We start from the raw sequence: 13,836 nt of genomic DNA on the forward strand, positions 1-13,836 counted from the left end.
TATCCTCTTGCAGAGCAATATCCTGCTGCTGCTGGTCCACACAGACTCTTGGATGTGGACATGTCTCAGAGAGGATGAGGAAAAAAACCCTCTCTATTCCCTTCTCTCTGGTTCTCTCTGTGTTTTCACTCTGTAGGCTGCTCTTCAGCTTCAGTTTTGAATAAAGAGACAATCGCTGAAAGCCCAGAAATTCCCTGCCTTTTCTCAGATAATTTCATTTCCCTGATTAGCACCCAGAACCATGCGAACCTTGCCTTACAAAGCTGCTGCTGTGTTGGTTTCTTCTGGACTTTGTAAAAGATCACATCCCATACCTTGTACAATGCCGTATGTTCAATATTTAGTCTGGGCTATAGCCACAGCAATAAAAGCTGTGGAAATGCCACTGTTCTGTGTGGTCATGCCCAGAGGGATGAGTGCAGGCACATTTGGTGCTGATTTCCTGAGGACAATATCACTGCCATGACACTCCTGACACAGCCAAGCCCACGGGATGGGATGTCTGATTGCAAGATCCTGGAGTGGTCTAATTCTGGTTCTTTTGAGTGAGGGCTACAAGCCAGTGTGGGACTGCCCTTCTTGCTCTGAAACAAAAGAAGTGATTGTTTACCCTCAAAAGCTTCCAATAAAAATCAGGATTTATATCCCATGTCACTCACTGGCCAGGAGGAAACACCACACTGGACAACCTCCATCTGGTGATGGAGGCTGGAGATGTTCAAGTTTTCCATCAGAAACGCAGACACCCAGAAGTTGTTTCTGGTGAGTCACCCTCACACCTGTTCACCAACATTTTGGGAGCTCTAGTTCATTCTCATTAACAGCAAATCATGTTCTTTGCCTCTCCTGAGTCAAATTCATTTCCTGAGCTTATCTCACCAAAGCCTGGCTCATGCTAGCAAGGTGAACAAGAGCTCAGTGTGGGCAGGAGAACCCTGCCCTGATACAGAGCAGGAAAAGGGGACCTTGAAAGATCTGTACAGAGGATTTGGGAGAGGCCATGCATGGCAGACAGGAAAAGGTGGAGTTCTGGGGTAGTCCAGTTGGTCATGGAGAGCAGCCAGAGTCACAGTCCTCAGTCCAAACTTCTCTTTGTAACTTTGTGCCAAAGCAGCATCCTGAGAAGAGCAGAACCAGCTCTGCCACTGGGAGGGAGGCGGGGGGGGGAAGGTACCTGACTCAATTAGCAGGTGTTTTACACCAGCTCTAACAGCTCTTTGTGAATTTGCCTTTTTTTTAACTTGAACTTTTATAGAATCTAAATTACCACTATGAAAAATGTTTAAGCTTTTGTGTATGCTTGCTGCTGAATTTAAAAATATCCCACTGTTATTTCACCCGTGTCAGAGACTGGCTCCACAATCCGTACAACAAACATGCAAACTCTGCCCATCTGCTCGCATTTCACTGAATCTGTGCTTTAAAAAGTGACTCAATGTGTCTGCAACAGCCTATAGAAACACAGAGCTTAAAAATGCTTTCAGAATTACTCATCAGGGAACCAAACAAATAGAAAATGCTTCATTAACATTCCCAACATCAAAAACAGACAAAACCAAAACTCACTTTATCGGTTTAAGAGACTAAATTCTGCCCTAAGGAGCAGTAATGAAACCACATAATATTGTAATAGTGTCCCTTAGACTGTAGATACTCTACAAGTTAAAAGACTTTGGACCACTAAGAATGAGAATAATCTGGCAAAATATAAACACCTACATCTCAGAACTTCAAACCCTTTGAACTCCTTTCTTTGTGAGTTTTAGTGACCCCAGTCAGTGGCGTGGATTCCTCTCATATCAAAGGGCATAATTGGAATAAATGGATGAATCACACTCTACAAATCCCCAGCCCCCAGCTGGCTGGGATGGACCCAGGCCCATCTGTCATGAGCATCTCTTCAGTTGGAATGGAAAACTTCCAGAGCCTGCTCTCAGGTAAGGACAAGTTCTCAACTTGCTCATCACCACTGCCCTGAAGACATGAGGTTCACAGATTAACAGCTCAAAACAAAACAAGGTGGTGCTGTGGTCCCCTTCTAAGATGACATTGGTTACAACAACTTCTTCCCCTTTGCAAGGACTCTGCCTTCAGGAGTATCAGCTCAGGTGAGGATCACTCTGATATCAGATATGCACAAAGGGATGGCTGCGCTCCCATCCTCTCTTGCAGCTAAACCTCATTGATGAGGACTTTGCTCCCATTCTCTTTTGCAGTTGTGTCCCACTTATCCCCAGCCCTCACTGCTCCAAGCTCCCTGTCCCTCCAGCCCATGGACCTTTCACCCCTTTCTTCTTAGAGCCTGAAGTGGAGCACATCCCCCAAATTAACATTATCCACATTATCCACCTTATTCACATTATCCTGAAAAGTTCTTTTTCCTTAACATGCTGTGCTCTGGCACACCCTCCCCAGACCCTCATGGCTAATGAGCAAACATGTTCTTAATGGTGCAGGTAGAATTATTGCACATACAGAGCTGAAATACAGTTCTATTACTGTCGCCAGCACTAGCCAAGTTGACAAAAAATTATGAAAAAACAATAAAAGTAAATGGATGTTTCATGCCCAGAAACACTCAAAGACATAAAAACAGAAAGAAAAAATATCTTTTCCCCCTGGGCAGGATTCAAGGTCCTTTTGCAGATACAAACAGGAATTGCAGGAATACAGCATAGTTGATGTATAGTCACAAGCTATCCCCGAGATGGTGTATGCAACCTGTAATTAAGGGTCTAATTATTTACCATGGGCACTTGGGAGTCTCCCAGACCTGCCCATTGCACACACAAAGGTTCCTGGTCTCATGGCATTTTGAGAGCTCTGGGCATTCATTCCAAGCCAAGACACAAAGATTACCACAAGACAGAGCACTTACACATCAGGACAGTCCTGCTGCTCCTCCAAACTTCTTGGAAGGAATTTGGGTGGAGTTTGCAAGTCTGAAGTGACCTATGCCACGCAGCCTCTCACAGGGATGTTGCAGAGTCCTTCTCAGTGTCGTGGTCTGGGTGACAAGGTGGTGTCACATCATAGGTTGGACTCAGTGATCTCAAAGGTCTTTTCCAACCTAATTGATTCTGGCATCCTTGGAGTGTCTGTCTCTCACAATTCCTGCGTTTCTCCATTGTTCCCACTCTGTTCTCTTCAGCCCAGGTGCTGCCCAGTGCCACAGCATGGGGTAAGTATCTTCTTCCCCTCCTTCCCACTTGTGGTCTGGCTGTAACTGCTCTGGGCAGGTGCTGAGCCTCCCCCGGCAGCCATTCCTGATGCAAACCCAATTATCAGGATTGTGGGTTGGTGCCAACTCTGCCTGGCAGCAGCTCCTGTTTAGTTCCAAATTTATTCCTCCAAGGAGTGATATTTCTGCTAGGGATGGGCAGGCACATTTTGTTTAATTTCAGCTCCACCTGAGCACCGTGGGTGAGATGTGAGAGCATCCTGCTGGCAAAAGGTTGTGGAAAAACATGGGAAGAGAGGAGTCAGCAGGAGGCTGGAATAAACACAAGAGGGAGCCGAATATAAAAATGTCCAGCCACAATTTCCAATCACTTTCAGCTAATTATCGGATATACTGATGAAGATGTAAGAAAAGCAGTTGGTTAAATCAAAAATCTGAAAGATGGGAACAAAGTGCTCCCAAACAGGCAATTGGAAAATATTTTGCCCTGCAGCCCCCAAACTGGGAGAAACGAGCTCTGCTGGGAAGAGCACGTCAATTCCAGGGCAACAAATAGGCTATTTCCCACAACCTGTGGAAGAAAGCTGCCACAGCTCCTCCTGGGCAACTGGTAAAACTGGGGAAATCTTCACCATTCCAGTGTCAGTTCTCTTGGCCAGAGTGTTTACTTGCTGTTGGTTTAGGTTCAGCCCCTTTACTACCAAAAATCTGTTGACATTGTGTTTATTGCAAGAGATGAACCCCCCCCAGGTGTGTCACTCTGGGTCCCCCACCTGCCATTGCACCTTGGTGCTCCTTCCTTGTGAGGATGCAGAAAAGCCTCTGATCACATGATCACTATGCATGTTCCCTGGTGCCTGCCAGGAAATCTGGGACAAACTGGGATATGAGGTCTTCTCTGGAAGACCTCACACATTGATGGGAGTTACTGGCTGGAGGGTGAGAGACACTGTGGGACACAGAGCATTTGAGGACTACACAAGTCTAAAAGACTTATCTGGGGGAGGTGAGGAAAGGACCAATCAAGGGGCTTTGGAGAGAAACAAACATGAAAATTAAAGAGATAAGGAAATAAAAAGAGCCTCCACCTTCCCTTTAATTTGCCCATGCAGCGGAAGATGTCAGATCTCAGTCTGGCCCTTCCTTGTGCCATCTGATGAAGCCCTGTATCTGCTGAGATGTCCTGACTGACTTGTGAGAGTCAGGAGGGGCTGGACTTCATCGGGGTAATGGCCACTGTTTGCCATGACAGGGAATCCAAAAATGGGAGATGTCCCCAAAAAGGATGTGCATAGGTTTTGGTATGGTTCCCAGGATGGCAACCTTCCTGGATGTTCACAGCCAACACTGACTGATCCAGAGAATCACAGCACATGGAATAGTTTTGGTGGGAAAGGACCTTAGAGCTCATCCTTCCATGGATTGGGATGCCTCCCACTATGCCAGGTTGCTCTAAGCCCCATCCAGCCTGGTCTTGGACACTGCCAGGAATCCAGGGGCAGCCACAGCTTCTCTGGGCACCCTGTGCCAGGGCCTGCCCACCCTCACAGCCAGGAACTCCTTCCCAATGTCCCACCTAACCCTTCCCTCTGTTAGTGGGAAGCCACTCGCCTTTGTCCTATACATGGAAGAGGATTTAATTCATCCAGGAGTCAGTGGTTTCAGCATCAGGATTATTGTCTTAATCCTTTTCTTGCATGTGCTTGAAGGAAGCTCAGGTAACATCCATCTGTCCTGACACCCCACTCAGGTCTGAAACAAAGAGTGAGGTTCCTGTAAGGTGATTGGGGTATCTTCAGAGTGATCCCATGGGAGCTGTCGTGCTGCTAGCAGAGACCAAGAGCTCATGTGGGATGTGAGCTCAGGGCTCACAGAGCAGGGACAGGTTCAGAGAGTGCAGAAGCCCCTGAGGAGCTGGGAAGAGAAGGAATCTGAACCAAGCCTACAGTGGAGATTCACAGGCACAGGGGGAGCGGGGCATCACAGAGTGCTCCCGCTCAAGTGCAGCTGGGATTTAATCTGTCGCTCCAATAGCCTGGAACATGAGCAGGATGGAAGCAAGCCAGGCCACGCTGCATGTCCTGGAAGCCACCCAGGGCTCCCTGGTGCAGAAAACAAATGCTCGAGACAGTCATGGGTGCAATCAGCAGTTACCCCTCAGGCAAGGGCGGGGCACATCAGACAATTCCTGTGATGGAGTTGAGTCACTGTATGCTGAGGTGTTGCTGTGACACTGTGACCATCTGCAAGGATGGCCCCTGGAGCCCTCTCAGAATAAAGGAATGCTTGGAACAACACACTAATCCAATAAAAATTGGGGGTTCCATCGATGGAGGGTGAAAGGGAAGTGGAAGAAAAAAGTGAGGAATATTTGAACACAAGGTGTGGGAGAGAGACTGGCAGTGCCAGCAGGACTGAGAGGAGTAGGGGCTGAGCGGTGAGTACAGAGCTGCCTGTAAGGGCAGCAACCACCCTGGAGACCCTCACAGGAAGACTCAGTGTGTGCAAAGTGCTCAGGGCCACACCAGTGCTCCTCTGTGACACTGCTGGTGCTCTGCTCAAGGGGCTTTTGTTAGCAAAAAAAAAAAAATAATAAATAAAATAAAATAAAATTAGAAGTATGGTTCGATTTGGGGGAAGCTCAGAGGGAATGCACTTTTGAGATGCTGTATTAAAATTACAAGTCCTCCGGGCTTCACCCGGGTGCCCAGCCTGTCCGGGGGAAAACCCTCGGGCGGCCGGTCCACGGGGAGGATGTGGCGGGACCCGGATAGCTCCACCGTAAGGACGAGAGGGCTCCGAAGTGCCTTTATTCCTAGAGGCTTTATTTCAGGAGCATCGCAGGAACAGGAGGGTGAAACGAGGGACACAAACTCTCTGGAAGGGAGCCAGCCCCGAGAGCCCCAAGGGAAGGCGGGGCTGGGTATTAAGGGCAAAGGAGTAGGAGTGGTTAGGGTACAAAACAGCCAATGGGCAACGGGTAAAGGGGGGGAGACAGAGTGGGGTGACATACAGAGAACTAATCGGGGTACAGAGGAGGAGTGGTATTCTAACAGGAGCCAATGGGGATAACAGAATAACTGAACTTTCTGGAACTGGGGAGTATGCTAAACATTGATGGACAGCTCTTCTGGGGTGGAGAGCAGCAGTTGATTGGCAACCTTTTCTAAACTGTTGCTGCCTCCCAAGGGAGAGAAGGAACCCCTTCCACAACTCCCCCTTTCTGATTTATTAAAAAAACATTCCCCAAGTTCCTCATTAACATTTTCTTAAAGATAGTTAAGGCTACAGAAATTAAGAAAATAATAATCAAAATCCAAATTAAACCTTTAACGATTGGCACGGCCCACCCAGGAACACCCCACTGGGAGAAGGTCTTGTTCACCGCATCCACAGCCCTGGTTTCAGTCTTTAAGTCTTTGACCAATGCCTGGATCCACTGGATGCTGGCTTGGATGGATGTGCTCTTCGATGTCAAGTTGAAGCAGCACATCCCTTCTAAGTCCTCGCAGCTATGGCCATGGGCGAGCAGCAGAAAATCGATGGCCGCTCTGTTCTGTAAGGTGGCGTGCCTGGTGGTCTCTTCTTCTGCCAAGAGGTCTGATAATGCGGCAGACATAGCGTTGGCCTGCTTACTCATCCAATACCCCAGGTGAGAAATCTCACCGAGGGCTTTCGCTGCCGCGTACCATGGTAGAAAAATTGAAGCGGCGACCCTCTTTCTCTCACTCCAATCATAAATTTCGGAATCACAATTTGGGTCAAATTCACCATACGATCGCTTTTTGCGTGCCAATTGACTTTTCTTCTTCCAATTCAGAATTTGGGTTTTGTTGGGGGTTAGCGTCGTAAGCTTGCCAAGGCTACAGGGACCCCCTTTGCTATTGGAGGGGATCCCAGCCCACGCCCTGTCCCCACAGATGAGAAACACACCCCGAGGGAGCTCCTTAGGGAATGGGTAGGACTTAGACATCACAGGGCTTGTGTAATTGCACCACTCATTGATGTATTTTCTATTTGCTGGTGTTACATCTTTGATGTTTTGCCCTGGTTTTGTTTGTGGGGCCTTAGTATAAAACCTAATACAAAAGTGGACCCTTGTGGACCCCAGTAGGTCCAATTCCTGGGGTTCCTGTGGTGCCTGTGGTAGTGTCCTCATCCAACTCATCCAGGAGTCCACCGGGTTGAGTTTCATCCCCATGAACAGAAAATCATTTTCAGACAGGGGGACTCCCACCAGGCATGTAGACAACGGATTGTCTACACTGCCCATGGCCATGCAAAGCTGTTCTTGTCCTATAGACTTTGCCAGCGTGACCCAAACGTTTTCCTTGGGCTGTGGCACGAGCCAGCTTCCTGCCAGGTGGAGCCATAAGATGGTGACAAAGGCAGCTGCAGGAAGCCAGTCACTGCGGGGTGTTCTGGCTGATCTAATCGCCATCTGGGTGGTCGGTAATCTAATAACTCAAACATACAAAAGGAAAATAAGACCAAGGTCCCTTCAAATCCCCATCCTCCCCCGTTTAAATTAACATTGAAACAGAAAAATGTGGGGTCAGGTGTGAGGGTAAGGGGGGCGAGGAAAGTGGTAGGACGGGAAAGGGTAAGGAATGGTTGGGGATGGGGTCAGGGGGTAAACTGTCCAAGCCGGTGGGAAGTATCGATTAGTTATCAGAGTCCTTGTGGCGGTGTCGATGGGTCTGCTTCCCTTCCTTTTCCTCCGACTCCAGGCGACGGTGGTATCGGCCGGAGTTGATGTCTCGGGGGAGTGGTCCGGGGGGTGGCTTTCTTTCACGATGTCTTCCCGGTATGGTTTTATAAACTTGCCTGGGATCCACCTGGGGCCCTGTTCTGTGGAGACACAGCCATACCTTCTCCCCCACGTTATCAGCGGGTACGGACCTTTGATGTTCCTGGACTCAGGGTCTTTAACGAGCACTGGTGGTCTTTCTTTTAACTGCGACCTGGTGTTATTGTGAAAGTGGCGTAGTATCGGGGGGTTTGGCTCGCGGTCTGAACAGTTCATGAAATTGAGAACATATAGGGCTTTGCACAACCTCTCTACAGGGCTTGTGGTAAGGGCCGAATCGTTTTGCTGCTCTAGCAGTTTTTTAATTTCTTGATGTTTTCTCTCCACAATTGATTGTCCTGTAGGGTTGTGTGGGATACCTGTAATATGGTCAATGCCCCATTGTTGCACGAATTCCATGAATTGTTTGGACACAAACCCTGGTCCATTGTCTGTTTTGATCGTTTTAGGGACACCCAAGGTGGAGAAAGCCATGTATAAGTGTTTGATGATATCCTTTGTTTTTTCCCCCATGTGGGTGGAGGCAAACACTGCCCCCGAGAACGTGTCTACAGACACATGGATGTACTTCAGCTGCCCAAAGGAGGGAAAGTGTGTTATGTCCGTCTGCCAGGTTTCCAATGCCCCCAATCCCTGGGGGTTAACCCCCGTCGCTAAGGATGGTAAGGCGTGGGATTGGCAATTGGGGCAGGTGGCTAAGATGGCCCGCGCCTGCTCCTTGGAGATTTTAAACTGGCGGCAAAGCGCCGGAGCATTTTGGTGGAAAAAGGCGTGGCTCATCTTAGCCTGCATGTGGACATCTGGCAAGGTGGGTCTTAGAACTGTAGGGTTTACAGAGGTGGAGGTGGCCAGCATTGCCAGGGCGTCTGCTCTCCAGTTTCCCTCAGTGATGTCACCTGGCAGGTCTGTGTGTGACCTAACATGCAGAATGTGATACGGTTGCTCCCGGTGGGAGATAAGCCAAATAAGTTTTGAGAGCAAGTTGTACAATGCTTTGTTGTGAATTTCTTTAAGCAGGGCATGTTCAGCCCTTTCTGCTATCCCAGCCACATAAGCCGAATCAGTGACGAGATTGAAAGGTTGTTGAAATTTTTTGAAGGCTCTCTATTTGGACGTCAGACTCCCACTTCTGACTGTCCGGGTCCTTCCAGGTGATCACCGACTTGTGGGATCTACCTGACCCATCGGTGAACACCGTGAGAGCACCTTTCAATGGAATCTTACTTTTGAAAGATTTTGGGGCCAAATACAAGGTGTCTTTAAAAAGTTTGTGTTTGGGATAATGTATTAAAATTTGACCAGGATAGCTGTCTACCGAAATCTGTAAATTTTCATTTGTTTGTAAGAGGAAATCCAATTGGTCCAAATTTAATGGTAAGTAGATGCATGCTGGGTCACACCCTGCGAGGGTCCGGAGGCGCTGGCGGGCCTTGATAATAAGTTTTGCCATCAATTCCGGAAAAGGTGTAACTGTTTTTGCGAGCTGGTGTGGGAGGAACAACCACTCGATGATCAGGAGTGGGTCCCTCTGGCTGTTGTCCCACTGGAATAAGAGGGCATGTAAGTTCGGGGACTTACCTAAGATGGCGACGTTGATGGGGAGGGACCGCGCGACCCGATGTGCCTGGCGGGACTTGATGGCAGCTGCGACTCTCTCCAGGGCCTCATGGGCCTCCGGGGTGAGATGGCGTGGGGATGCCAGGTCGCCGTCTCCTTTCAGCAGTTGGAACAGCAGCGACAGCTCCTCTGTGGTGAGTCCTAGGAGCAGTCGGATCCACGTGATGGTGCCGCAGAGCTGCTGCAAGTCCCGCAGGGTTTGAGGGTTGTCCTTGATGGTGAGGGACTGGGGCGCGATGGTTCTTCCCGTGATTAGGAAGCCCAAATATTTCCAGGGGGATGACAGCTGGATCTTCTTCTCCGCAATTTGGAATCCTGAGTCCTTGATGGTCTTTATTGTCTTTTCCAAGGCCGCTTTCAAGTAGGTCGCGTCAGCGGCGCAAATTAAAATGTCGTCCATGTAGTGTAAAAAAATTGCCTCGGGGAAGAGGCGACGAACCGGGGAAAGGACCTGAGCCACAAAAGTTTGGCAGAGCACAGGGGAATTTTTCAATCCCTGGGGCAGAGTGGTCCACTGATAGCGTTTATATGGCTCTCCTCGGTTGATGGAGGGAACCGAGAAGGCAAATCTGGGAGCATCTCCGGGATACAAAGGGATGTTAAAGAAGCAATCCTTGATGTCAAGGATTGCAGCTGCCAATCCCGGGGCAGCATGGAGGGAGAGGGAAGGCCTGATTGCAAAGGGCCCATATTTTCGATGACCTCATTAACCCTGCGTAGGTCTTGGAGCAGGCGCCACCTGTCTTTGCCGGGTTTCTTAATCACAAAGACAGGTGTGTTCCAGGGGCTGGTGGAAGGTATTAAATGCCCCAGGCGCACCTGCTCCTCCACAAGTTCATGGAGTGCCTTTAATTTTTCAGATGGTAAGGGCCACTGGTCCACCCACACCGGTGTGTCTGTTTTCCAATTGAGCGGTGGGGAGGTGCGCTCCGCAGTGGCCCAGACTAAAAATCCCACGCAGGACTAGGGATGTCAAGTCGGGCACCCCATTGGGACAAAACGTCCCTACCTAACAATTTGATGTTGGAAGCTACCACAAAAGGCCTAATCATGGCAACCTGACCCTCTGGCCCCTCCACACATACCAGATGCTTGCTCCGGCGGGAATTGACAGCACCTCCCACGCCGGAGATTGTGCCACAAGGGGACACCAGCTCCCAGTCGCAAGGCCACTCTGCCTGGGGAATGATGGTAACATCCGCGCCGGTGTCTGCCATCAGGTCTAGTGAGATGGACTTTCCCTGTAAAACAAAAGAAGTCTTAATAATAGGTCTCTGTCTGCTTACGTTTTGCACAAGAAAGGCCGAAGAGTCAAGATCAGGAGAAATGTCCGTTGAAGGGTCTACGTCAATGTCTTCCATGTGAACATGTAGGATGTAACAGAGGGCTAAAGGAGACCCCTTAGGCAATGAGAATGGAGGCTGGTAACACACCACGGAGACGGTGAGCTCTGTCCCCGGCTCGAAGTAGACGACCTCTGGGATGATGGTGAGGTCATACGTCATGTTGGCGGTGTCTCCTAACAGCAAAACAGTGGTGGGGTAGTCACAGTAGGGCAGTGGCAGGAATCCCGCCGGGACGCGAACCAAGTCCTCATCTGGAAACGTGACGTGGAGGCTGGTCCGGAAGACTTGGCGACGGGCGCAGTTCAGTTGCCTGGTTCTTCTGAGGAGCCGGAGCCCGTCCTCCTGGCTGCGGATGTCCAGAGAAGTGTACCGCTGGGGCCGTGGTTCTCCGGGAGAGATGGCAGCCCCGGGCGCTGGGATGGGCCATTTGGTGTCATGGCGCGGCCCTTCTTCGCGCTCTGCCTGCCGTTTCCCGGCCGATGGAAGCGGGGATTCCTGTATGTTGGTCTCGGGGAGGGGTTGTAAGGGTGGTAAGACCTATCTGGCGGCCAGTGTGGGCAGTTCGCTCGGATGTGGCCCAACTGGCCACAGCTGAAACAGTGAGTGTTCATCAGGTCTACCATCGCCTCCCCCCCCCTTTGCTCACCGCAAATGCCACTGTTTGCTCCATTGAAGTCGCCTTGGTGCACGCCTCTACCATCTTAGCGATGGTAGGTTCTGGATCCGAGGGAAGAGCTCTCAGGATCTTCTTGGTCTCTGGGTTGGCATTGGTCAGGGCCATCTTTTGCAGAAGTTCTTCTTGGGCCTCGACGTTCTCAATCTGCCTGTCGATGGCCTCCTTTAACCTGTCCATGAACTTGATAAAAGTTTCATCAGGGCCTTGAAGAACTGATGAAAAGTTTTGGAGGGGGGTGGTACCATCGGGGATTTTCAGCAGTGCCTCCTTCCCAGCGTCCCTTATGTCACTTAACAAATTCTCAGGAAGGAGGATTTGGTCTTCAGGTCTGCTAAATTCCCCTTCCCCTGCCAAAGCTTCAAGTCCCTCCGTGCCGTCTCCTAACACCTCTCTGAGATCATACTTTGTTAGGAGAGGCTTAATCAATTTTTTCCAATGTATCTCCCATAGAAGGAATTCTGTGGGAGACAGCAGGGCCTTCGCTATATAGCGAAGGTCATGTTGTACGAGAGAATGTCCAGAAAAGGTCAGATCTAAAACGTTTTTAAAGAAGGGAGAATTTCTCCCATAATCCTTTGCGGCTCTCCTCAACTCCTTTACTTCAGCGTATGGTAACTGTTCCCACCTCGGTTCTTTTCCCCTCTTATGCACAACTGGTGCCGCAAATGGACCTAGATCCCTTGTGAGATCTAGGTCCCCATCCTTGATGGCCTCGGCCCGGATCTGGACCCAGCCCTCCCCTGGTTTGGTTGTTTGCCGGGGGTTGTCACTGTCCTCATCCTCTTCCGATGATGAGGCAGGACGGGCTAGGGCGTGGAGCCTCTCCCTTGCCGGTGGGTCCCGGTGCCGGGAGACCCTGCAGGCCAAGATGGCCTGCTTCCGGCTGGGCCTACTTTCGGTTCCGGTAGCGTGGGAACCGGGAGCGGCAGGAGAGGGGGCGTGGCCTGACCCACCCACCGGGGCGTGGCCTTCTGGCAGGCCTGTCCCACCCACCAGGGGCCCACCCAGGGGCATGGTCAAGGAGGCAGGATGGGAGGGTCCCGATGTCACAGAGATCAACGCGTGTTGGGGGGTGGGACCCGACGCGGGGGCGGCAACCGACGGAGGGGGTGGAGATGTTACAGTGGCGGGAACCCAAGGGGGTGAGGAGGAGGAGGCGCCATTTTGTGATCTGTGGCAATCGGCCAGGAGGCCATCGCCATTTTGTGGTATTAAGGCAGCATTGGAACAGCCATGACAACTGGGGATAGAACTGGGGTCAGGGACTCGTGGAATGAGGGAGTGGGTAGGGCTCGTGCTGGGGTGGCCAGTCCCAACACAAGGAGAGGACAGGGTGGGACGGGAGGCAGCAGGGAGACGGCAGCAACCCTGTGCCTCATTCTGGCAGGATCTGTCTCCCGATCCACCCTTAGGGGAAGTGGGGTTAGGAGCGGGGGGGCGGAATGAGGGGTAGGAGAACTGGGACCCAAACTTTCCCCTTTCGATTTAACTAAATTAAAAATTGAATCATAAATTGGAAAAAATCTCCCCACTTTAAAATTCCCCGTAACTTGAACATCATAAATGTAATGTCCAACTTTCCCCCAAAACGAAACAGAAAAGACATCGTCCATGGAGACGTCAGGAAAATGGTCAAAAAGAAAATTAACGAAAGATTTCAAAACCCCTTTTTTAAAGGAAACATTCCCCAACACAAGGGCGGACTTAACTTGGATATAAAACTCCCGTCGTGCAGGGGAAAGGCGGTTGCCCATTTTTCCTGCTGCAAGAGAGATCCCCGACCAAAGCAAAAGGAAAAAAGAAAAAAAAAGAGCCTGCGTCGGCTGCTCGCCTCGAGCAGCAAAATTCAGCAGCACCAGGACGCGGCGAAAAGAAGAAAGCTGTGGCGGGGTGGTGGAGTGCTGCTGGTCTCGTGAAATCCAGCGCTTCCCCCGAAGCTGCAGGGTCGGATCTCCACGAGTTGTCAGCAGCGCCAGGAGGCAGAAGCCTTCAAACAATAGAAGTAGAGCTGCCCCTGGAAGCGGCGGCAAACGGCGCTTGAAATCCCGGAGCGCGGGGTTGCGGATCCGGACGCTCACGGGAGACGCTCCTTGGTGACCAGGGCAGTGGTCACCGCGTTCATGCACCTCTTGTATTAAAATACAAGTCCTCCGAGCTTCACCCAGCTGCCCAGCCTGTCCGGGGGAAAACCCTCGGGCGGCCGGTC

The sequence above is a fragment of the Vidua chalybeata genome, chromosome 22 (assembly GCF_026979565.1).
Source record: "Vidua chalybeata isolate OUT-0048 chromosome 22, bVidCha1 merged haplotype, whole genome shotgun sequence".
In the NCBI taxonomy this organism is placed as follows: Eukaryota; Metazoa; Chordata; class Aves; order Passeriformes; family Viduidae; genus Vidua; species Vidua chalybeata.